This window comes from Pygoscelis adeliae, unplaced genomic scaffold (assembly GCF_000699105.1).
Source record: "Pygoscelis adeliae isolate BGI_AS28 unplaced genomic scaffold, ASM69910v1 Scaffold111, whole genome shotgun sequence".
Classification (NCBI taxonomy): Eukaryota; Metazoa; Chordata; class Aves; order Sphenisciformes; family Spheniscidae; genus Pygoscelis; species Pygoscelis adeliae.
The window spans coordinates 1,337,990-1,363,646 of record NW_008824542.1 but is presented as its reverse complement, the minus strand read 5'-3'; the positions used below and the strand labels follow the sequence as shown (position 1 = coordinate 1,363,646).

At 43.5% G+C, this 25,657-nt stretch overlaps 1 protein-coding gene across 1 annotated transcript in view; it reads right to left on the bottom strand.

The window, feature by feature from the left end:
* EXT1 (exostosin glycosyltransferase 1) overlaps nucleotides 1-25,657 on the bottom strand; it is a 201,306-nt gene that overhangs the window by 87,587 nt on the left and 88,062 nt on the right. The window lies entirely within an intron of this gene.

Genomic DNA, 25,657 nt, shown 5'->3' with positions numbered 1-25,657 from the left:
CTTGCTGGCAGAGATGCTCTGTCCACTGCAAGATATCTCTGTACCCCCCTGGCAGTAACATCCTCCCCAGCAGGCAGGACCCTTCCCTAAGTGCAATTCCCCATCCCAGATTTCCCTGGGAAAGGGCTGGCCGAGCACACACCGAGCCGGGGGGGCCGCCAGCGACAAGCTCTGCAGACCCAGCAGTGTGACCTACGCCTGAAGCTGGCTCAGCAGGGACTCTGTGCCTCCAGTCCCTCTGGAGCACAGATCTTCCTATGCGGGAAGGATTAAAATACTAAAGACCACGAAGTATTCAGAAAAACATGCATTCAGTCTCCAGAAGACCAGGTGCTCGTTTCTGCTACAAATTTGACCTGACCTCTCAGAAGACAGCTACTGAGCGGTGCTGCCACGCAGCCCTCAACACCGGCTTCACGTGAGGGGCAGGCACCCTCCCTGAATTAGATTTAAATTCACTTGGTTTAGTGGCAATCAGACTTGAACTTAGACCAAGAGACTGGGAACAACTCCCTGATTTTCTCCCCGGCTCAGTTGTTTATGCATTTTCTGCCTCGTGTCTCCAAAAAGAGTAACCAACTTCAAGTGCACTTGCACGGGCGTTATGAATAGGAATAACGCCTTAAGCAGCTGCTAGTCATTCAATTCTTCGAGGATTATGAGACTCGCTTCAGTGATCTCTGCTTTAACCTACCCATATAAACCAGCTGTGCGTTAGCTCTCCCCATTTATGGTCACTGACACTTCTTGGGTAGTGTTTAGATCTAAACCCGGGTTGTATAAACAGCACAAGGCAGGCTGCATTGTGATTTCTTTCATGCACACAAGCCCCAGCTTCTTTCTTTTTTAATTTTAAAAAAAGGCACTCCATTATTTGGTCCTTATTTGCCTTTCAAATAAGAATGCAAGGCACTTTAAATAAGGAGATCTGCACTGGAAAAGATTAAGAGGGATAATTTCAAAAGCACAAAGGCCACTTATGCACGCAAGACCCACGGTAAGGGGACAGTGGCAGGGAGAAGATGAAACCAGGAAAATTCAGGAGCTGAACTTGTGCCTTAGAGCCACCACTGCTGGTCCTGCCTCCCTCCAGCTCAGCTGCTGTTCCCCCTCATTGCATCTGCTGAAACAGTACTTGAGAGCTGTCTGATGTGAGTTTTGCAGCCTGTATTCAAACCGATGGTTAATGCCTACATGTGCCGTTGTCCTCGGTGGCAGAGCCTCATCCACTGCTGGGGACCTCCCAGAGATTCCTCTTTAGCTCGAGAAATAATAACCAGTAGTTTGTAGCTGAAAACATTGGATTCTCTAGATATTTTGGCAATGACATTCCCAACAGTTTATCCTCTAGTCTATTTTGAAGCTCAACAATGTCCTCCAGAAGTCTCAGCTAAACAAATGTTTAAGGGCATGACGTGCTTCCATACTGGGACAGTGAACGTTGCCATTTATTTTTGGGTCCTTGGTTTTGGCCTAAGATTCCCTTCTTCTGTCCTATCAGTTTATGGTGTTCCAGCCCAGAAGCATCTACTTCTCAGGAAGGTTGGATGTGAAGTGCTCTTAAGTCTTCTCTATTATAGTCTGACATGCAAGCATTAAACAAAGACAAAAAGGTAAAAAAAACCCAAAACAGAACAAAACTCTGGAACACGCAAAAAGCTCTATTAAAAATAAAAAAGAAAAACAATCTGAAAAATGGTGTCAGGTGCATGTTTCTGAAAGCCACGTGGGGCTGAAGGGGCATGAAACCGCAAGCCTTATAAAGTGACTCCCAGGCTCTAACAGCTAACTGCAGGCACTTGCTGCAAGCCGAAAGGAGAGGAAGGAATTCACGTCCTGCTCTGCTTGGACAGAGCGAGCCAGCAATAACTTTATAGCAAAGAATGCAGCCTCATTTTACACTCCTCAGGAAAAAAAAAACAAACCAAAACAAAACAGAACATGCCTAAAATGCTTCTGCTCCTGTCTAGACTTAGGCAGCTGAAGGGATTAATCAGCTCCTTTTGCCCAAGCTGTGAACCATCCAGGCCAGCCAAGCGATGCCGGTGGTGGAGGGGGATGCAGAGCCCGCGGCTCTAGGGTCCCCACAGGGGCAAGAGCCCTCTTTAAAACAGCGAGTAATGCTGTGCGGCTCCGTGTCCGCTCTATTAGAGGACACCCAACAGGCCTTCCTTCCCCACCACTGTAACTCCTTCCTCGGGATGAAACTATAGCAGTGCTGCTTTGGTACAAAAAAAGTCAAAACGGGCATTAAGAGCTGGCCATCCCTCCTGGCAGGGTCCATGCATGTCACTTGATCAGGGCAAATCCTCCCCCCTTCCACGTAATCTTCCGAGCTGTTGGCTTCTTCTCCAGGTTAAGCGGCTCCCCTACCCGCAGAGGGATGCACCGGGAGCGGAGCGAGGGGCAGGGATGCGCTGGCCATTTCCATGCTGACCCCAAGAGGATTCCCACTCAGGGCCTAAAGCATCTGAGCGGTTTAACACGCTTAACTGCGTTTCCACTGAAATGTGTTTCGTTATAATTGCAAACCGGTCTCACTAAGATAAAGCTATTGGGATTAGATTATCGAAGTGATCTTATCCATTTAACCAGCTATTAGCAATAGCTTTTCTAAATGCGTGGCCAGAAAGCAGCCAGGCCAGCCCAGGGCAGAGCAGCCCCTTCATTGGACCTCACTATCCACAGCACCAGCCCCAAAACGTCTGTTTTCCTGCAGATGCTTGTTCCCTTCCAGCATGGCAGACTGAGTAGTGAGAGCTCATCGGGGCAGAAAGGGGAAAAGCACACATGTAAAGCCCTTAGTATAAAATCTTACCAGTAAGTTTTTCAACAGGTATCAAGAGCTCTTGAACTTGTTCTAAGATCTGGGAAGCAGTGGGTGAGGAGGAGGGTTGGTGAAGCTCGACAGCATATTACAAAGCATCTGTATTAAAGTCTCTTGGAGAGGTGGCTGGGGATTTTTCATGATTTTACAACAATCCCTTGTAAACAGAAAAACTCAGAATGATTCAGAGATATCTGACTTACGAAATTGTGTTAGCTTCAGCCCATAATGGAAATTTCTGTTCAGGAAAACATCTGTGTTGATTTAGGTATCAGTGAAACCGAACGTGTTCTCTAAGTAGCAGCACTCCAGTAACAAAAACCACAAAAAGGGCAAAAAAAGCTCCCGTCACCTTGTACCAGATCCAAATCTCAGTTGCACAGATGCAAATGTAGAGGAAACACTGCTGACTTCAAAGGGAACACCATGCCAGATTTACACTGGGCTCAGAGATCAGCACCTGCCCTTTTACCTCCAGCCAGATATGCGAGCAAAACACGTGAAAAAGAAAGGGGGAAGCTCCAGTCCCAGGGGCACTGAGCTGTAAGCCAGCAGTGCGACTGTAGGCAGACAGGACACCGAGCAGCACAGCTAGCACAGAGCCAAGCACAGTGTTGAAATGGCTGAGCTTGAGGTCCCCACCACCGCCTTTTCTCCTGACGCCTGTACTCCGCTGCGCCTGAATTATCAGCTCCCATAGCTGATACATTTTAAGCATGGCACACCGAACATTTCAGATCCAGTCCAATCCTCCTCCTAGTCGGTAAATGTCCAACACGAAACTACACTATTCAATTAATTAAACAACCTGAAGGAAGTTTCTAAGAGACTGTCATGCACATTCAGTCAGAGGAACTTGAAAGGCTGATACTCCTGATCGTCTGGTGCTTAGGTTAACACTCCCGAACTTTTTGCTCGTTAAGAATTGGCTGTTCCCAACGAAAAGACCTTTTACAGATAGTTACAATTCAAACACCACAAATGCCAGGCAGTAAAGAGTACATTAGAAAGTTTCAGGAGTATTGGGTACTGAAGACTCAAACCTAGTTTTTAATATCATGCATATCAAAAGGATAATACCCACCCCTTACGCATGCTAGTGGGGAGGGAAACAAAGAGAGACCTCCACAGAAGGGAGGGGGCTCCCCACTGTGCTCAGCAGAAGCCATCTCCAAGTTCACATGCTGAGAAGCCAATCTGAGCATGGCTTGAATCTGAAATGAAAAAAAACGTAATTAAGATGGTCTCTCTCAGCTTACAGCTGTAGACAGCCACCTTCCTGATGTGACAACCTCTGTGAGTCCAGAAGCCAAGAGCAAGATGGAGGAGAGCAGTATATAAAAGTAATAGTAATTATATAATGCTGTCTGTGTAAAAAAAAAAGCTTTTTGTGATCAATAATTAATCCTGGAAGAGGGGAGGGTTGTTATATCCATGTGCTAAACAAAGAGGTCAGATAGAGATCTGACTTTGATCTCAGCTACACTGAGGTAAACCGAGATCACTTCTGGAGATTTCAGTCAAGTCAGGCTCAGTTCACAGCAGAAATGTGATAACACACCCGGAGGTCTGCTCAAGGATACACAGGGATCCTGAACTGGGAGTTTCTGGCACCAATATTTAGTACATTAGATCACACTGCATCGCTGCTTCACAGAGCAACAGAGAGTCATTTTCCACTTCAGATGGCACGTCTCTTGTTGGGTACCTGGAGGTTAACCAGCGTGGGGATGGAAATATTTCTGACTGCCCCCCACGAAGGATGCCGGCATCCTTACCAGTGAACCATGCCTGGACTCCGGCTGCACATGACGTTTCCCCAGGCGAGACTAGAAGTGGCGTCGGTGTGGCAAACTGATGCCGACCATGCTGAGCAGCAGACTTCCCCAGGGCCCAGACAATCAAATACAGAGGACATCTGCTGTGTCGTAAGACCTCCGAGTTGTGAACAAGCTCAATCCTCTGCCCTCTTCCCCTTCTCCTCCTCATTTAGCAGTTACCAAGCATTTTCTACATGCTGCTTTCATCACTCATGCTATCGTATGGAGCTTTTTCCATGCGTTGCAGTTTACAACAGCAGCCAAAGTGACTTTGGACTATTTGCATACTAATTTATAATTAAAAACAGAAAAATATTCCCAACAGGGCAATTTTAAATTCCGGCAATCTTTTTTCCCCTGTAAATTTAACAGGTAATGCTATAAATCCCCATTTCTTTTTACACTGACAAACAACGACAGAGCCTTGCTCTATGGAACAGGAGTGTCTGGAAATCAATTCATTTTCTGTCCACGTCCCCACAAAATAAGCATGGGGGCTGGCAGCGGGAGTGCAACGCCTCTCTTCTGCATCAGCAATCCAGCGAAAAGCTTCCCTGAGCCCGACGGCCACCGGCACACAAGGGAGAGCCCGAGGAGCTATGCATCATGTCTGGCTGGTTGTGGATCTCCAGCCAGGCTGACACTTTTACAGCTAGGTCAGCCCAGGAGGCGAAAGGGCAGGGGGAGAGGGGGCAGCGTTCAAAGCGAGCCCCCAGTGAGCCTCAAACTCCTTCCTCCAGATGCAAAGTTGCCTCCAAGATGTAAACAGAAGGAATTGCTATCGTGTCTGGCTTGGCTGGTGATTTAGACGCCTTATTTGACTTCAGAGGATTGCAAAGGCATTGTCTGACAACAGGTAAATCTTGCCCACCATGGGAAAGTCCGAAAAACTGAAAAGGAAGGGGGTTTAATGTCTGCTGGCGCTGCTAATAACACAAGGGTGCTTTAAAATTCCTGACTTAACTACTCTCTTCTTGTGTTTGCATCAGAACCTCTGCAAAGACAGACACTAATTAGCTTTGACTAATTCATGAAGAAAAAAGCTAATTAGCAACCCTCCAAACTTTGGATGACCTCTCATCTCGATGCTTGCTGTTGCAGCCCATGAGCACCCATAAATTCTTTCCTTAGTGCAAAGAGAAAGGATGAAGGGTAACAAAAGGGTGAATCGCAATGGCAGCTAAGGGTCAAAACACAAGCTTTGTTTGGTAGCCCTCCACCACCAGCATAAAAAGGAAAAGAATGGTTGAAGATACAGGAACTAAGGTACTAGATACCCAGCAGCTGGCTCCTGCCCCATCCCTTCCACCCTGAGACCGGCAAACCTTTCGCACCACACCCCATCTCTGGCAAAGGCTCTGCAAAGCCCATGAAGGACTCCACCATCCGCCAACAGTTGCGTGTTGCTGCGCATCCTCTTACATCTTCGTAATCCTTGGGCTTACCCCACTGCCTCAGGCAGGCAGAGAAAAAGGAATCAAGACTAGATAAGTAAAAGCCCAAACTCAAGATCTCTTGCCTTCCTCCTGCCGGGGCGGGGGGAGGCGCCGGGTGCATTTTGCTCTGTAAAGCAGGATCCTTTCTGGTGGGACCTCAGAAAGACAAACGCTCCCAAAACGCAAGCGCTCCACCCCGCCTGATTGCCATATGAGGTTTGTATTTTGAGAAGAGAGTTCAGCGGTTTGAGAGCAGCACCTACGAGCAGCACCTACATTCTCATTACAAATTTAGCATAAAAGTGAAACATGGCATGAAAGCCTGAGCTATTCTTTCCTAAAATTTTCCCAGTAAAAGGAATTTACTGGCATTGCAGGATGTTTGAAGAGCTTATATTGGCCAATAACACTGACAATGTGGAATCAGATGGTGCAAACTGAGGGCTTACCGTCCATTTGGACTTGAATCAGCTCATCCCACCCCAATTTCTCCCTTCCCAATAAAATGGTATTAGCAATCCACTTTAACTCCCCATTTCCTGGCTGAATTAAAAACCAAAATTACTGAGAAACGTGTATGTTTAGAAGGCTTCAGCTTCATGATTCCCAGTTAAAATAAACTTGAAGACATGATTAACATTGAATGCATTGATCTATCTATTTATCCAGTAAGATGATGTTTTAATATACCCAGGACAAACGGTAATTCATGTGCAAACATATTTGAATTGAAAAATGAAAGTCAACCATGAATTATTCCACTATCCATCATATTTACAAAAGCTGCTATGGCCATTTCTAGCTGGCTAAATCATAACACGTTCCCTAGAAATACTAAGCAATATATCTAATAGCTCCTTCCATCCTGTTGTGGCTCATTTTAAACTTTTTTTTTAAAATGTGCTCTCTCAATTTACCCTTCATTTCTTTAAAATTGTATGTTTGATACGTTTCCCCTGCTATTCCTAAGAATGCAGTTAAAATTACCACCACTGAAAAAGAAAAATAATTTTCTCTTTTTTCACCCTGTTTTTTTTGTATATTCTCAGCTTCTCCGTTTCTTCTGAGTATCTGGCACTGTCTTTGTTTTCTGTGTGTTGTCTTTCACATAGCAACAGAAGAAAGAGCAAGGATAAAGGGGAAAAAACCCCTTCGCATGGGAAAATATGAGCTACTCTTGAATCCAAAGAACTTAGTACACTCAGAAGAGCTAATTAACAAACTAAATAATATACTTTGGAAGCAAATGCTGATACACAAATGCAAAACAAGGAATGAGAATCTGAGGGTCATGGTGAATCACAACATAAACATGAGTCAACAAAGTAATGCTGCTACAAAAAACCCCAAATCTTGATTTTTAGGAAGAGGAGTAGCATACATAAGAAATGGGAAATAATTGTCCTGTTTATTCAGCCCTTGCGAGACCTCAGCCACATTCCTGTGTCCAGGCTCAGACAATGCATTTTAAGACAGATACAGCAGCAGACAAATTTAAAACAGCCCAGTCCCTGAATAGAGGAACAAAAGTCAGAAGAGATTTAAGAAATTTAACCAATGGTTTAAGGATGACAGAATTAGATGTGCGAAGTCTAAAATAAGAGAGGATTACAAAGTAAAAACATAAATAGAAAAGCTGAACAAAAGATGAATTTCAAATATAAAAAATAAAGTTGAAGATGACTATGTCCAATGGTGGATGGACAAAAAAATCTCAAATGGCAATAAAATGCATTTTAGTTGGGTACCAAGGGAAAAATAATTCAATATTAAGGGTAGTGAAACACTGGAACAAGACTTCCTAAATTTGCTGTGATATTAACTTCGTGGAAGTTTTCAACAGCAGCTTAGACAAATGAGATCAGGGCAAGACTTCTTCTTGTCCCACTGCCAGAAACTGGATCATTTCTTGCAAATGTGTGTTGTTGCTTCACGATTCTTATGAAAATGGAGTCCTGCTCCATGCCTGAGACTGAGGATGGAACTGTAATACAGGTAGCAATAACCTAGGACAGAACAAACAAACAAACAAACAAACAGAAATGAATTGCACCCATCCAGCACATCTTCAGATCATGGGGAGGATAATAGTTTGACAAGAGACATGCATTGCATCTGCATTTCACTGACATTATTCCGTGCCAAAATCCTTGATGTTCATCTTCACACTGCAGAAATGTATTCCTATATTTAGCTAAACATCCAACCCTGACAAATAAATGTTTCATCAGCAATCTTGATTAGCAAGGATGGAAGAGTACAAATCTCCGCTGCAGTTACATTTCTGTTCCCGAAAATATTCCCCAACCACACGGCAGGGAAGTTGTGTGATGAGCCCGTGCTTGCTTTATGGACCAGAAGCAACTGCAAAGAAGTCACAGGTTCCCACCCCTTGGCTGCACCGCGCTGCCAGCCAGCCGCCCTGCGCCCGCTGGCACGGGCTTGGAGCGCTCCTTCGGCGGTGCCTCTGTCACTTACTGCCACACCCGATTCCCCCATGGAGCCCGTATGAAATACCCAATTCATTATGTCCACTCCATTCCCGGAGGTGACTGAAATAAAAAGCTGTTCTGGCAGAAAAGCTTAGGAAATGAAACATGAGAGAGATGGGGAAAGAGAAGGAGAAAAATAGAAATCAAGAATAGAAAAAAGCACTCAACCAGGTGGATGGAATGAGTCCAGAATTACTTACAGCTCCAGAGCTGAAAGAAAAAGAAGAAAATGAACACCTGGGCATACTGTGAGATTAAAAGTGTATTTAGTATGTGTGACCCAAAAAGGGCAAGTCATAGATCTGAAACACGGGCTGAGAAAAGAAACTCCCTTTCCCACAAAGATGGAATCTCAGTATTTAAGTTAAGGAAAGAAGTATTTATTCATAAAGATAATTTTCTCCTTCCCTGCCAGAAGTAATGAAGATCATACTCAAAATCTACCACCTGCACATGATTACCAGTTATTTAACCACAATCAAAGTATTTTAAAAAATGTAAATGCAGTACACTGACGGACAGAAATGCCACTTCCAGCCAAACCTCCCCATGAAATTCCTTCCGTAAAGCTGGGACTGCCACGGGCTATAATTAAAAAAATTGTCAATATTTGAGGTCCCAAGTATTTTCCCACAGAAAATCCACAGAGAGATCCAAGATTTGTATGCTCTGTAGCAAACATTAACCCAGGCACCAGCACTAAGAAGGTACAACTTGGGAAGAGCAAAATGGAGACTGGTTACTGGTATTTCAGTTCCTCTCATTCTTATTCTGTTTCTCTTTTTACCCTGTTTTTCATGAAGGACGAGTATTCAGCAATACTGATCCTATGTGCTTAACTTGAACAATAAATTAGCAAACTACATCTAAAATGAATCTACTAGATTGAATCAAGTCTCTTCCTTTCCCTGTCTACTGGGAGACCTTCTGGTGCAACTCATGTTGACTTACTGTAACGCTTTGCCCTTACAAAATGCCTTCTAGTTTTCAAAGGGGAAAAAAAACCGCACAAACACAAGGCGTTCATTCTGGTGCTCCAGGCAGGCAGGTAGACCAGTCTCGCAGAGCCAAAACACCGAGGCATTGCCTCCCATGATCGCCAACCCGAAAGCTTTTTCACATGGCTGAGCTTCAGCTCTGCAGCAAGCACCAAACAGGCGGGTTGGCAGGTCCTCCCACACTGCATGCATCAGCTCGTGTGCAACCTGACACGGAGACCACTGAGCCATCCCGAGAAGCATGATGGATGCGCTTCCGCACAACCTTTCACTGAGGAGGGATTTTGTGCCAACTTTTGGCAGTTATGTTATAAAAGGGGTTTGGAACGATTTGATTTAGACAGTTAGATATGGGTGGTTGCAGAGGTAAATGGGCCACTCCTTCATCTAAGCCAGGAACTAAAAACACCTCTTAAAAAGAGTATAATCTGTTATTAATAAATCTTCAAAGGCCTGCTGACATGCCCAAACACACATAGAAAATGAGGTTTTGCAAATGACACAATGTTCAAGGCTAGCGCCTGCTTACCATCCAGTCAAGAACCAATACGGAGAGCAACAGAGGATGTCTCTTATACAAATACAGAGACACTGGAAACCTTAAAATCTGACTAGTGTCCCCTGCCCATTAGCTATCCTGCCTATTTTTTTGCTGTTTTAACACCACACTTTCCTATTTTTACGAACCTGCTTCCTGCAGCTATAGGAAAGAGCCATGCGAACAACAAGGGGAAGCTGACGACACAGGGGAAAGAGCGAAGTTGCCTAACAAATGTGAAATAAATAATCTGAAAAACAGCCACCTCTTTCCGCTAAATTCATGTAGTTAAAACAAATTCCTGTAAAAGGAACAGGGAAAAACAGATCTCACGCAAAATAATACAAAGGCTCTTTTTTTTTTGCTGCTGTTAGGTTGGCAGTACTCTTTGAAAAATGTATCCCTTCCTTGATGGGGGCCTTAATCTCAGCCTTCAGAAAGGGTGCTGGCGAAGTTAAAACATGTTTAATTCAAAATCAAAATGAACTTCTCTTTCTGGCTTGCAAATATTACATCACTGAGGTAAGGGATTGGCAGTACTATTAACCAGTGCATTTAAGGTTCTTTAATCCTGGAGGCTACTTGCATGTAAGCTTGGCGATGGTCCTCAAGGGACAACTCATCATGGTAGCTTATTCCAAGCTGATACTGCTTGGCATATCCTTTATGCCAACTGTTATAAAACAAACTTGTACCAGAGTCCAGGACTAGTACCCATCGGTGAGGGTCATAATGGGGAGAGACAGCTTAGACTGCATGTGCTTTGGTGTTGGGGCTGCTCTTTTGGTCAGGTTGTCCTCTACCAGGACAAGGTACAGAACTGCAGCATAAAGTAACTGACGGAGTTACTGTTCGACAGGAATTGGCCAGTCTGCCAGGCCCACAACTGCAAAGCCTGCTATCTTCATAAAAACTATGAAAAATCAAGTTGGTCCCATTCACCATGGGTGGTCCAGGCCAGGAGCTGGGTTATGGACAAGGGAATCTATAGGTGTGACTCCACTGTAGGTAGACACCTTCAGGCACAATGATGTTGTTTAACACATTTCCTTTTTTCTCCCAGATCTCTCAGCAGGGTTCATGGAAAGATTCTTTATAAAGTCCTCTTTGGTGCACTGTGATTTAATCAGATATGGTTTGAATATCCCAAGATGTATTAATTATCATTGCTGCACAAGTGCAACTGAAAAAGCAAAATGTTTTTCATTTGCACGGGCTGATTATTTGTTTAAAACGTTCTTGGTATCATTAGGATCTAATCAAAATAGAGTGCGTGATAGTTACGCAGGAAATACAAAAAAAATTACCTGCTGCTTAAGTATCCATTTTTCTAATAATATTGCAATAACGTCTTGACAGATAATTGCCTTCCCAGTTATAATGGAATTCCTTATCTAAGTTGGTAAAATTATCTATTGGTATTTTTAAAAGACAAGGGAAAGTTGGGAAGGAAATGGTAATTCTCTCCAGTATGGAGAGATTTAATCAGGAAGATAAGTAAAGATATATCACCCGACTTCTTTTGAAAAATAAAAATAAAAATGATTGAAGTAAGTTTTACAAAGGCTCCAACCCTTTTGGAAAATTACGCAAGTGCAATTTTAAATTAAAATTTAGAATAAATTGATTCATAACTGCTGGGTTGTTTTTAATGACCTGTTTGAAGGTCCCTGCAGGTAAAATACCTGATTTGAATTTTATGAATAGAGGTAGGAAAAGTACAAAATATTTAAATAGTTTTACTTCAAACTGTTACCAATTGTGACCTCTCCTTTCCTGTCTACCATAAGGAATGGATAAAGGGCCACGTTTTCACATACTCCATGACTGCTTTTTTTTATTTTTGGTTGTCCCAATCCCATGAAACTATAAAGTGACTCAGTTTCCCAGGTCCTGCGCATACAACCTCGGGAAAGTGAAATCTTTTAAAACTTTCCAAAGTAGTCTTCAAGAATCATAATGCTGCTTTTGAATTTAAGCAAAAGGATTTTAGGAACTATCAAATGTTCTTACACTGTGAACAACACAAAAATCTGAAAGCGTTCATTCATGCAGCCTGCACTGCTGTCGACATTCTCCCATGCAAACCCACGTTTCCAGTCTTTGCGGCTTCAGTCCTGCAGCTACTTCTGCAGCCTTTGATTTCAGTTGGTCAGTTCACGCGCAGAAATGCATGATCCAACTCACAAGCTGGACTGCAAGTTATTTTGAAGATCTTAGTCTTCACAGTGTCCTGTGGATTACAATTGCCTAGGAATACAGCTAAAAGATGTTGCCCCAAACTAACTGAAGTGAGCACCTGAGCTAGATTTAAAATTTCCCCAGGCATTTAAAAAAAGCTTTTTCAAACCTTTGGGTTTTTAATAAATCAATACATCACTTGTTTGGTTTAGGCAAAACACTTCTTTAAATGACAGCTCTTTCAATACTATGTTATTAATACTTTAATACCAAAGCTAAGCCATGATTTTAACACCTATCATTAAAAGCGCATCAAATTTTGCCTACCTTTTTCCAAAAGTGTTCAGGCTTTCCTCTCTAATCTTTTCTTGAATGTTCTGCATTTTACCTCACCTGGGACATAACATTTCAGAAGCATGATTATATCTTGACAAAATGTCTTTCTGAGGAGGCGTCCCTCGGTAAGGCCTTAAGTTTTCCTAACAGTTAGCAAAGTATGAGCAAGTATAAAGCAGACACTTTAATGTGACCATAAGAGGGGCTGGAGATGTGGGGAGAAGACAAACCTACAGTGTTAGCACTTCTAGGTAATTCTTTATGTACTATGGAAACCAGAATAGTCAGCTAAAACCACCAGCTACCAGCACAGTGTAGATGGTATCAATAGAAAGTATATAATTTACTACTTGTGAGAGTAATGCCCTTTTGCGGAAATGAAACTAAGAGACATGCAGAGATGGTAATTTCTAACTAATGGTATTTGTTTAATACTCTTTATCATGCTTTGATAGTTATCATGCTTTGATAGAAACAGGTTCTAGCCACAAAATCTCTCATCCTATCTGGGCTCTGGTGTCAGGCTCCAAAGCAAAGTTTTACTCATGGTGCAGCTGACAACCACATCCAAAATTCCACTTTAGATCTAAGTTTGGATAGACAAACCGGCTGCTCTCTGTCCCTCAAGTATTCAGAGGGTTTGAATCCAAATATCTTGCTCGGGTCTATCCTCCTCACAAGGAAGATAAGCCAAATAAGTCTTAATAAAGTATGTATTTGCAAGTGGCCTAAGAAAAAAAAACTGACTACAACTCAACATTTGCTCTTCTAGAGACTTCCTATCTGATGATTTCTGTGTACTTTACTAATACTCGAGTTTCAGAACACGTATGAGGCATTATCTTCATTTTACAGATAGGAAACAGAGATATTTATTCAGATAAGGCACAGAAAGGTGAAGTGACTTGCCTGAGGTCACACCAAGGTTTCTGGCAGAGACACGATCTTTCCAAATCCTCTGAACTCTAGGCCTCTGCTTTAAATTACAAGACTTCATCAGGTTTATAGCATCTCACCCTCCCTTCCTACCAATCGTCTGCAGTGCCGAATTTGCTCCAAGCAAAACACATTCATTGATGAACTCTATTACTTGTTCCTAAACATTACTTACAGACTGCAACTTCAAATGAAATTCTCTGAACTGCAGTCGTATTTTACCTACATGGTTATTCTAATTGAGTATTGAGCAAAGTGGCTAATTAGGAGTCTTCAAGGGACTGTTTGTTTAATTTTGTTTTGGAATGTGTGCTTGCATAAATGCCATACAAGAAAAAGTCTGGAGGCCACAATCATCTGCAATGTAAAAATATTTCGGTTTCTCTGAAGTTTTCCCTCCCCCGAGGGTTCTAATTCATCTCTACTAGTTGATAAATCAAGTCAGAAACACCCTCCCCCCCCCCCACTTTGGTGTCTAGCAGAAATATGACCCTTTTCTTGTCCAGGCATGCAGACAAGTGATGAATCAGTCTTTCCCCAAGAAAATGCCTTTTCCTAAGGCACATGGCTGTCTAAATAACTCAGGTTTTCCTACAGTGGACCTGCTTTAACAGCCTTTATTTACATGAAGAGAACACAAGAGGTATGGTCTGGGTCTGATCTGGAGAAGGTTATCAAGCGCCATCCAGATAACGCCTACAGAAAACCGAGAGGTCTTTCACACCATGCTGCTTCAGTCCCTGCCCAGGTCCCGCGTGACTGCTGAGGCAGTGCCAGAGGTTTCAGTTGCTTGCAGCGATCCCAGCCTGTTCTCTATCATTTACTAAGGAGCATTTAGGGACTCTGAGCACACTGAAAACATCTGTGAAGACTGCCAAACACGACTTACCACTACCTGCAACACATACCAATACCCCTACCTCCTTAAAGCGTTAAAAGAAGTTTTAACTTGAAGCATTAGTATTATTCATTATGATCTAAATCACAAGTATTTCAAAATATTTTCAACTCATTATAACCCTAGGGCAAGTGGATTTCCCCACAAAACTGTTTCTTCCCCTTCAGAGTGGAACAGGGCCAATTTCTTTTCTGCCCTATGAGAAAAGACAGAAGCTGATCCAAAGAAGAGAAGAGATGCAGGTTATTTAGAAATGTGAAAGTAAGTCTGCTATAACTTTAAATATGTAACTGCTCCCCTGATTATCCAGGCTTTCTATGCTTCCACTGGCTTAGCCCATGCTCTTCCTTAGCATCACATTCAACACTGTGGTTACTGAAACTTTTGCTCGCATTGTTAGGCACCAACATGACTGAACCAAGAAAATACAAGTTTAGTCAATGTTCAGGCAATAATGTATTAATTTGTCCTCACAGTACTCATGCAACATTTATGAACACTCCCATTTTACAGAAGAAAATACTTCTGTAGAAAGACAAAGTATTTGTCTTTCTGAGTTACTGCCTCATTTGCTACAGGACAACAACAGAACAGGTAAGAAATTTGGGGTCTGCTACTTTTTATTTCTTGTACCCTGGAACATACAACAACTAAGTGCAATGACTCGGGTTTCCCTACCCATGTTCATTCTCTGTAATCTCTAACTCCAGGTACAAACATGGCTCCACTGAACCCACCAGCAACTTTCACAGTATTATTTAATCAGCCAGGATCGCACTTTCTCTTACTTGATGAGCCACTGGTCACAGGGAAAAAGCAGCACTTGCTCACAACAAACCGAACCGCTAGTGTATGGCACAGCAAGGACTCAGTCCAGCTAGGAGGGAGCCGAAATTGAAATGCAGCTGAAGCAGTGTATTCTTCTCACTTGCTCTAAAAGCAGAGGGAAGACAAGAGCCTGACTGGTGGTGATCTTTTATCTTCCAATTACTGTTAGTTGGGGGTTTCTTTTTTTTTAGTTTTAAATAAGAATAAACTAAAAATTGGCATATGTGCCAACTACTTGGAAGTGCAAGCAAGCAAAGCACAGAGAACCCCTTCCTGTCCATATTGCCTTGCAGCCTGGCAGGGCACTTTGAACTTTGCCTGCAGCATATGGTTTGCTACAGTATATGCTTCATAGTGTACTAAAATCAGAAGGGGAACAAGAAGGTAAGGCAATAAGCTTGTATATGTTGGACATTCCTATACAGTGCTTCCAATTGTTCCCAAATCTCTTCTTCCTTGATCACGTGTATTTGGTTTTGTATGTTTTTCCAAACTGCTTTAAAATACTGTTCTTTAAGAATAGGATTAAAGAGCAAAAGCTACGTGCATTGGAAATAGAAGTACAGTGCATCCCATGGCTTTACAGTTGTTAACTGCTAATCAGCTGTGTATGGGCACCAATATTTAAGAAATTTTTGTATCAAATTTGGCAAGCCACTGTAACATGAAACAGACTCCCAGTCTTGAAAAATTTTTCCACAGCCCTGCTCCCATTTCTTCCGAGTAGATACTAAACAGACTTTTTTCATCTCCCAAGAGCTATGTAATAGAGTGCTGCAGGATGTATGCATCCAAATGATTGTTTATTTGGATCACTATAATCCAGACTGATTTACAAAAGAAGGGTCCCTATTTAAGTGAGCTTGTTTCAGTTCACTCCTACTTCACACTTACACCAGGACTCCCCGAGCCCCATGAGTTAACACAGATGTTTGAGAGATGAATCGGGAACAGAGACTTAATATAAAGTTTGCAGACACCAAGCAAAAAGAAGCACAGCTGTAATGCACAGACCCCCACTGTGCAAATGACTCCAGCTTCCTCTCTAAAATAGCTTCAAGTATTTTATTAATTCAGAGAAGGTCAGAGTTACGTATCAACATCCACTGGTTTCAAGATGGTCTGTGCTGCATGTTGTGAGATCTCTGGGTACCGTAACTACTATCCAGGTATCTGTCTGAGGAACGAATACTCTCCACGTGGCCAAGACCAGAATTCAATTCCTCGAAAGGTAAACTGAGCCTGTACAGAGCAATAAACTGAAAGCTTTTGGTAAAGACAGTGAGCTGACATTTAGGATGATAACTGGGAGAGATCAGCTTTAAACTAGGAAATGTATGGGAGCAGGGTGTTACCTCACCTCGGTAAATCTTCTGTTACCCATGCTCTCAAATTGCTGCTCCGTACCCTTGGGAATCACATACTCCACACAATTTCAGGGAGATGACTGAACTTGCACACTCACTGTGCCGCTCTGATCACGGCACAGGTAACGTGGCCAAAGCTGTGCCGCACAGACTCACCCCCCTGCCAGCATCAGGGTGTAAAAACTCTACCACACACATAGATTTGGGCATTCACGATGCTTCTGTGTGCTGTGCCCCACACCTGACGGGACCGCTCCTCGCAGTTCAGGGATTCCCAATGTACTGTATTGTATGGGGTGACTGCAAATGACTGGAAAGACCACGATCCAAGGTGCTTACTAAAGTGGTAGAGTTAATGAAATAACTGGTTGTGCTGAGCTTCACCCTCCCTCCGCTACCTGAGCCGGGCTGACAGAGGAGGTCTAGGGGGATCTTAAACTTCCTACCTACTTAATACCAACTAGCTTGAAAAATTAATCAAGGAAAGTCACATTAATACAACTGACAGGCAAATGTAATTACAGTGTGCATAACATTTAATTCAATATGGTTACTGAGCCTAAAAAGCACATTACTTTCTTTATGAGATTGCTTTGCTATTTATTAGGGAAAAGGTCTATGTAAAATGACTCTTTATCCAGCTGCTGGGAAGAAAGAGAGATCTGGGAGCTACTCCCGTGGCATGGAAATTGCTTTAGGCACTTCAACTAGATTCACTTTTTAAAAATGAGACGTAAATCAAGGCCAGAATTGCATTCCCGATCTTCCACTTCTTTAGAGCAACTTCTGGGTGACCACTGTAGAAACCCAGCTTGAGCTGCAACCCTCCTATTCCTCCAACCCTTCACAAAGCTCCTACACACATTCCAAATAGCTGTTTATCTTGTTGTTTTAACAAGACTTCTTTTTTTTTTTTTTTTTGGCTTGCCCAATGAATGTCCTGTTCAATTCTAGGTTTCAAAGCTATATCAGATGGCAGAGTTTTATCAGTTTAGCTTTCTTGCTGCTTGGGAAAGGAATGAGTAGCAGTGGTGACAGAAGAGTCACCTACTTGTAGATGTCAGCAGAACTCACTAATGCCTTTCAAATTAATTTGAAAGGCTGTCTTGGCACAGAAAGGCCAGACCTTCCTCTTTTTAATTAAAACTTAAAACAAAAAAAAGCAGGGTGAATTTATGCCTCAATCTGCCTCTCTGGTCAAACAACGTAGCTTTACTCACTGCTAGCAAGTGGACTTCTTTTTTCCAAGCCCTGCCCTTCACTCATAAACAAAACCAGCCAGAGCTCCATCTCATTATAGCCTGCACGGACACATGGTCCTGCTGTGAGGGCAGCCCCATGCAGAGAGGCGCACAACAGCAGCAGGAGCAGTTGTCTGCTAGTTTCTTGTAACAGAGCCGCCGTTCATACAGTGCTGGGGCTCTTTAGAAATTCCTTTTTTAAGCCCTGTTCCAAGGGTTTGTAAACCTGGATGGGAAAATTCGTTACGGATTGAATCACCACACACCAAGCCCTGCTTGTGCAGCAATACGTGGTCCTCTATCGATGGACGCTTATGGATCCAGGGTGCTGGCTCCCTGAGCCCGATCCCCTCCTACCTCTTGCCTCCGCTCTCATGCAAACTGACTTTTGGTCGCCAGCTGCAACAGCAAACTGTGGTGTTCATATCTATGTGCTACAAGAAACACGGCAAGAGGAAACAGTGGAAGTGTAAATTTTCTCATTTGCTCTTCAGTTTTGGAGTTGGGCAAAACATGACAAATTTGGCAAGCGCTGTGAACAGAAACAGATACATCACTAAATAAATCTATCCCTTCGTTAATCCCGAGCTGTGCTAGCCTTAGCTACACTTTTACAGCTGTCTTAATGAAGTTTACAACTGTCTCAATATAATTAGAAGAAGAAGCAGTTTTGCACCCTGCAGTAACAATTACAAAATTAATCTAGACCTGACAGATATGCCAAAACATGCACCAGGACAAGCATGATTTCTTGATCCGCAGATCAAATGTTACAGCAGGCCTGTCATTCAGCCGCTGATGAGTGCAACAGTTCTGAGGTTTGTATGGCAGTGAAGACAGATTAATTATTGGAATAAAATGTGGATTGCTAATATCTAAGACAAGGGAGGTGCTCAGCATGGCTGCTGATTTTGCTGATGGCCCCCGTGCTCCTGTGGCTGGGATGCAGGCAGGGATGCAGGCAGGCTATCCCCCCAGATGCAGACAGCACCCCAGTGCCCCTCAGATGGCAACTCTCATCACAAGGGGCCGTTTGCCCGAAAATCACTCCGCACACGAGCCAGTGACCACCGGTGAAAGCCACGTGTGTTTAAAAAGCAATCCTCTGGATTGTCCAGTCTTACCCGCTGGCTGCTCTTCCCATTCTGGAGCGAGAAACATTGGCTTCCTTTCTCTCCCTTTTCTGTAGATGCACACCCATGTGCCGACTCGCTTTGTAGCCGCTGCTCCACCATGCCTACTCCTCAGTCATTTTGGGCAGGGGTCCACAGGCTGTGCCCCGGGGGCGCGCAGCCAGCCCAGCAGCCAGCTGCTCACCCTCGACAGGGCCGGGATCTCCGCCCTGGAAACGGCAGACTCCAACAGCCCTCCGTGACAGATCTGTGTCATTGATTATCAACAAGAAGCTGTAAAAAACGAGAGCCAGGCAAAGGACACCCCAGACGCCCCTCAGTTCAGGCTCCCCGTGTTTCCGGGGCCGGGCTCGGTGCGCAGGGCCGGAGGGGTGCTGGGGGCATCGCCCACCCAGGGCAAGGGGCCTTCTGGCCTTCACCTCACCCGGAGGCCACAGTCCTGCATTCATTTCAGATGGCTCCATTGTAGCACCGGACTTTTGTTCAAATTGCCTTTGTCAGGCTGAGCAGCCCAGGGAATAATTGAAGCAGGAGGCAGCGGCCGGCCCCAAGCGGGAAAAGCCTCTCCTGGGCGCTTTGGGGTTTCGAGAGGGAAGGGTGCAGCCGATACAACGCCTGCCCTGTCGCTGGGGTACTTCCTAACTACCAACAAGAGATGAAGGCTGCGCTGTTGGCAGGCGCTACTCACAACATGATACAGATACACAGGTATTTGGGAGCCTGCAAATATAACCAGGAGGGTTTGTATTTGGAAAATATGAAGTGACCCAACTTTAAAAAAAAAAAAAAAAATCCCTAAAAATCTACTGTAAGTAGAAGCCTTTCCGTTCCACGCTCCAGGCCATTTTTCAGCTAGCTGTCACTTTTCACTTCAAAGGTTATTCCTTAAAGCTAAATAAAATATTTATTTTATCCAGTATGAGGCATGAAAAAATTCTGTTTTGCTCATTTCTGCGCATGGATTTGAAACCTGCCTGTACCTTTCTTTCTTGTTTGCAGGTCTAGCTGCGAATATTAAGTGCTCATTATTACCAAAACTGAAAAACCAACAACCAATCCCAAGGCCAAACCCGGGTATTAGGTGCTGGGTCATTTCCTGCCTCAGTGACATATCTTCCCCAAAATGCTTGCTATCACATCAAATCAATTAGATTTTTTTCTTTCTGTATCAGAGGTTATCAAAAGCTTATTTCATCCATTAGCATGAGGTGGACTTCTGCCCTGCAGGGAACCCTGCGCAGGTTATAGACTGCCAGACCCCTATTTACACGCATGCAGTAAATGTAAATACCAGTGCTCAACTTATGAACAGATTTGGCTTTATTTATTTATATCAATATATCAAACATATCCAATTTTATTTTCTTCAGCCAACTCAGCCAACTGTATATACTGTGTAAATAAATCTCATAATATTGCCATTCCATTTTTATTTGTTTGTTTAAACCCCCAGCTTTAGAGCTAGCAGCTCCCAAATCAGAAATGAAAAAACAGGTTTACTCATCCCTAAACAAATTTAACTCCTGCTAAATTCAATGTTATTTTGCTACTAATTTCATTTAGGGTAAGAGAAAGTCCAAGGCTTTCTATGTCCCAAGTTAAATACTAAAACTGTAGTTTTCACCAAACACTGGAAGTGAAAAGCACCACAAAAATGCTATCATTACCCATCTACTCCCTGTGCATTTACTAGCAAAAACTAACCTTTGTAAAGGCCAACTTTTCCTCTTAGTTTTGCATGAGTAAATTTAATGCTGTTCTACTGACCTCACTCCTACTTTTCTATCGTAACTTGGCTTAGGCAGGTTCGAGTCATGTAGACAAGAACACAGTACTTTCAGAGACACAGGATTTACTTTTTGCAAACTTTGGCCTTATCAGAGTAGGTGCTGGAATCCATCACGTAAGAGGCTTGATTAAAGCGCTATAAATATATATAAAAAAAAGATTAATAAAGCATTTTATTACCTTCAGTGTAAAGGGCCACAACACACCTCCAACCTGTATTAGATGAGAGGGAAATCCCTCCCTGTACATGGCAGCTATCATCCCCGCCAAAGCAAGCATGAAACTGAGAGATGCTTAACGAACCAGAAGAACCAATCTAACCTACAAAGGAAAACGAAACGTTCATTTTGAGGGAGTGTAACCAAATATACTTCAGATGCAACACAAAACATTAGGAAGCCAACTTAAGGACGAAGACTGCATTCACACATGAGCTATGGCTGCAAGGTGCTCACATGTCTTCTCAGATCCTATAGACACAAACGAGTTTCACCGCAGGCACAGAGACCCATCCAAATGCACCTGGGGGCATCATCTGGAGCTGATGTACACCGGCATGTTAAAAATAACCCACTCGGTGTGATGATACGTGTGTGGAACCATCATTGCTTAACACTTACCCAACAGGTGGAAGAATATCCCCATCTAAAGAAAACTTTGAAAGAGGGCCTGTTGTCACAAACCATGAAATAGAAGGTGTCCTCATTTTGACAGCATAAGAAACACAAATGAAGAATAATCCAATAAGTAAATTGTTACCACTTGGGGGATTCAAGTATTAGAAAGAAGCTACTTAAAGCCAATTGGGAGATCAAATATTAAATAATAATGTATTAGAACTAATAAATTAAAGATGAAACGTGCTTTACAATTTGAGTAAGAAGTACCACTGGCTTTAATCTGAAAAAATGCAACATAACTAAGAACAACTGAGACAGCATTAATCTCTGAATTCAGCGCTGTGACGGGAGAAATAAAACAGAAAGACTTTAATCCCACATTAGGTTTTATCTTGCACTGTTTTCATCTGGCAAACTTACTTTGAGGTTTGCTTGTTTTCACAGCATTTACTAGAGAATGACGACAAGGGGCCAAGGTCCTCCGTTCAGCCAAAGCTTCCTGGTAGCCACCAGTCCTGCCATCCCTGCTCTGCAGATGAAGCGGCACAGTGTCCAACCTCCGCTGGCTGCACCTCCATATTAGAAGATAAGCATGCCTGCAATCTGTTCCACTTCATGCTAATTACAGACAAATCCTGTTTAGTCTACTCATGAAAGTAAATTGATTTGCATGGGATTATTTACAGGAGTAAACGGGATCTAGACTGGCCCTAAGGATTTGGGGCTTTTGGGTGAGATATCGATGAAGTCTCCAGTTGGATGAATTTTGAGTGTCTCTTACATTGTGTTAATACAGGTCACCAAATGTGATAGAGAGATATCCTCCCTCCACCAGCCCTACACAATACAACTTTTTGTTTTCTTTTTTTAAAAATAACAGGGTTGGTTTACTGTTGTAAATCTTAAGCTTTGCTTTGAATAGCCAAGGGATCTGGTAATAGTAGATAACTGTAATTTTTTTTTTTTTTAAGGTATTCCCAAAGGGACTACCTTCTTTAGACCAGTTTGCATTTGTGAAGGAGAGATAAAGCAATACTACAGCTTGGCCCAAACCTTCCCTTTGCCCCATTTACTCCACTCCTCAGGGACCCATGCATCTTTTTTAAACAAGGCATAGCTTATACGCCTCATACATTACTAGCGCAGCATTTCCTCCCCAGGCTTTCCAAGCTCTCAGCTCCCTGCAGTCACTGTGGACAATTCACATGCACCTACTTTGTAGCCCCGTTGTCTTATGACAAGATAATCAGTGCGAGGCAGACAACTTCCTTCCATGTAGCGGCTAAGGTGGCTCTAGCGCAGGGTAGTCTACCTTCAGCAGCAACAAGACCGAAGATGACAGCTGTAGACCTCCAATCTCTGAACTTCAACTTTCTGGAATTCCCCCGTTATATGACAGTGCTGGTGCCGGCAGAGAGGGAAAGGGGGATTCAGTGTCTCTCCTGTCATGCTGTGAAGCTCAAAACTTCACATCTACAGCAGCTTCATCTTTCAGCAACTGCTGCATTGGCTGGGGGTGGGACCACCACAGCTTGTTCGATCCTTGCTTTTCTCTTACATACATACATACATACACTTGCTGTCTTAGCAGCAAAAGCTTTCATCCCTACATGGGTCTCACAGGTCCAGCACAGCTCTAGGGCTCTTCCACTTCAAAACAGGCGTCACAGATTAAACTGTTCCCTCAAAGACCGCTGTGCTTCTGCACTGGTTGTAGTAGATTAATGGATATTAACAGGGATGTTTCTCGGATATCTAAACTCAGGTGAGATTAGCCCGGTCTTGTTGTGACCCATCCTCTCCCTCAGGCCAGGCCAGGCCAGGAGTACGGCACTCTCTGGCCTTATTCAGTCTCAGACAGCACTGAGGTCACCTACTGTGTCCAACAGAATGGGTGGGATTTTTTTAAACCATTTCCAGGTTGGCAACATTTTAAAATGTCCTAAATGTTGCACCAGCTCAAAAAAAATTCCCTTTGCTCCAGCTCTCATAGCTGGGTGACTCCGTGAGTAGTTTTTTTTTCCAGAGGCAGATAACCTTCCCCTTTAAAGCTCAGCAAATGTCAGGTATTTACAGTGTCATTGCCCCTCTCAGGTTTCTAAGGCCTCTCTGATACAGATACTCAACTATAACCAGGGCTCCTACACAAGAAGCTTGCTTTCCCCCCCCTCCCCCCCTCTACCTGCAGACATTGCTCTTCACCCCCCCCCCCCCCCCAGTTTGCCGGCCCTAACAACACTTGAAAGCTTTTTAAGCAGTAAATTCCAAGTCAGCTACAGGACAAGAGACAGAATTGCCTTAACCCAACTTCTCTGTTCTCCCTGCGATCCTTGCTTACTCTTCCCATCAGCAACCTCATGTTAACACTGCAATTCTCCCAGTTTACTTCTTCTATCTACCGCAGCCACTCATCTGCTGCTTAGGACAAGCAGCGTCTCTTTGGTAAGCACTTGCAGGGATGCAGAAGGGCGAACTCCAGCTCCCTGTGAGACCCCAGATCTGCTAATGCACAACAGCAGCAGCTGCAATACAACATCCCACAGTCCAGATAGTTCCCACTCCTGGGAATCAATGAGCACTATGAAGAATTATATATGACCCTAAAACCCAGCCCAGTAGGCACTCCAGCCTTCAGCAGCTTCGGGGCAGGAGGCAGTCAGTCACGGATCTCCTGCCTGCCAGTACCTGTGGGCAGGTTATCTGCAAACCAACAAGCCTTCAGGTGATGAGCCAGACCCGTTGCCAAAGTCATACGATGCGTTCCTGACTCCGCAGCGTCTCAGTTCATGACAGCTCGGGATTTGGCCCAGGAAACAGGCTTGTTCAGCCATTTCATCCAGCATCCCCCACTTCCAGAGAGCCTTATCTTCACCAGTTCAGTCTGGCTAAGAAATGCCACAAGGCGTTTGGCTTTGTTTAATGGTGGGTGTATCTAGAACCGATATCACAGACAGCAGTGACAATAGAAGTCTGCAATTCCCAAACTTAACTAATTAGAAGAATAAGATGAATTCAGGCTGGATCAGGAGACTCTGCTAACTCAGTTTATTGTCTGTATTGACCAGCACAATCTGGCCAAATCCCCAGTGCAAACAAGCAGTTTTAGCCAATATCCTCACAGAGCCAACAAGTCTTAATTTGCTACAGGAAATGCTCATTTTACTGTATCTTGTACATCTGGCAACAGCTAAAATGCATCTAACTTAGTCAACAGTCAGATGTGATGAAACACAGCCAGCATTTTTCCACTGGCGTAACGCAGAGCTCAGCAGACGAGCTGAATCCAAAATTTGAACACCACTGAACATCAGATGTTTCTACATTCATTTTCAATTAAATGTTTTTGTGCAGGGCTCAGAGAGAGAAAGAGGCTGTCTAGAAATATGCTACATGACAGAAGATACACATAAAGGAAAAAATAAATAGAAGCACCTACACAAAGCACAAGCCTGTGCCAGTAGCACTGCAGAGAAGATCTCTTCGTCTTGCAAATCAGGTTTTCCCCTCATCCACTGAAATACTCAGAAAGCTGGTTTATTTTTTGAAAGTTCACAGAGGGTTGGGGTTTTTTTTGACAGCTGCCCAATACAAATAATTAAGTTCGACAATTTGTTCCCATCTGAAACATATTTAAGCCTTCTGACTGACCCACATTAGATCAAATCCCCAATTTTGTTTTGCATTTGGATAACATTTTGTAAGCATGCGGTCTCCTTCTAGCCCTTTGGTCAGAAGGGAGCATCATCTTCCTAGGTGCCAACACCGCCTACAAAATGATGGAGCAGCCGATCCTCCTGTCCACCTTACCCCCCCTCCTCCCTCCATACATACACACTCTCCACACTGATTTCAGGTTTTCCAGGATGGAAAACTGCTCCACACAGTTGCATATAGAGTCACGGGGGGCAGACTGGGAAAATTTTCCTCCGCTGCTGGAAAACATGACTAACCAATATCTGAGATGGCTCCAAAACTGACTTGTTCTCCCAGCAGAACAGAGCATTGGTTGCTAATGTGGAAAGCCCAAACTCCCAGCAATCGTGCTTAATTTCTGACTCATTCCTGTTGGCACCATTCCTTTCTTTCTCTCCGCTTTGATTTGATCTTCCCCCGACCCCCAAATACAAAACCTTGGGAAAAAGTAACGCAACAGCGATTACATTATATTTTACGTTCGCTTTGAGAAATTGTCTCCATTTTCCTTGTTGGTCAAAGGGA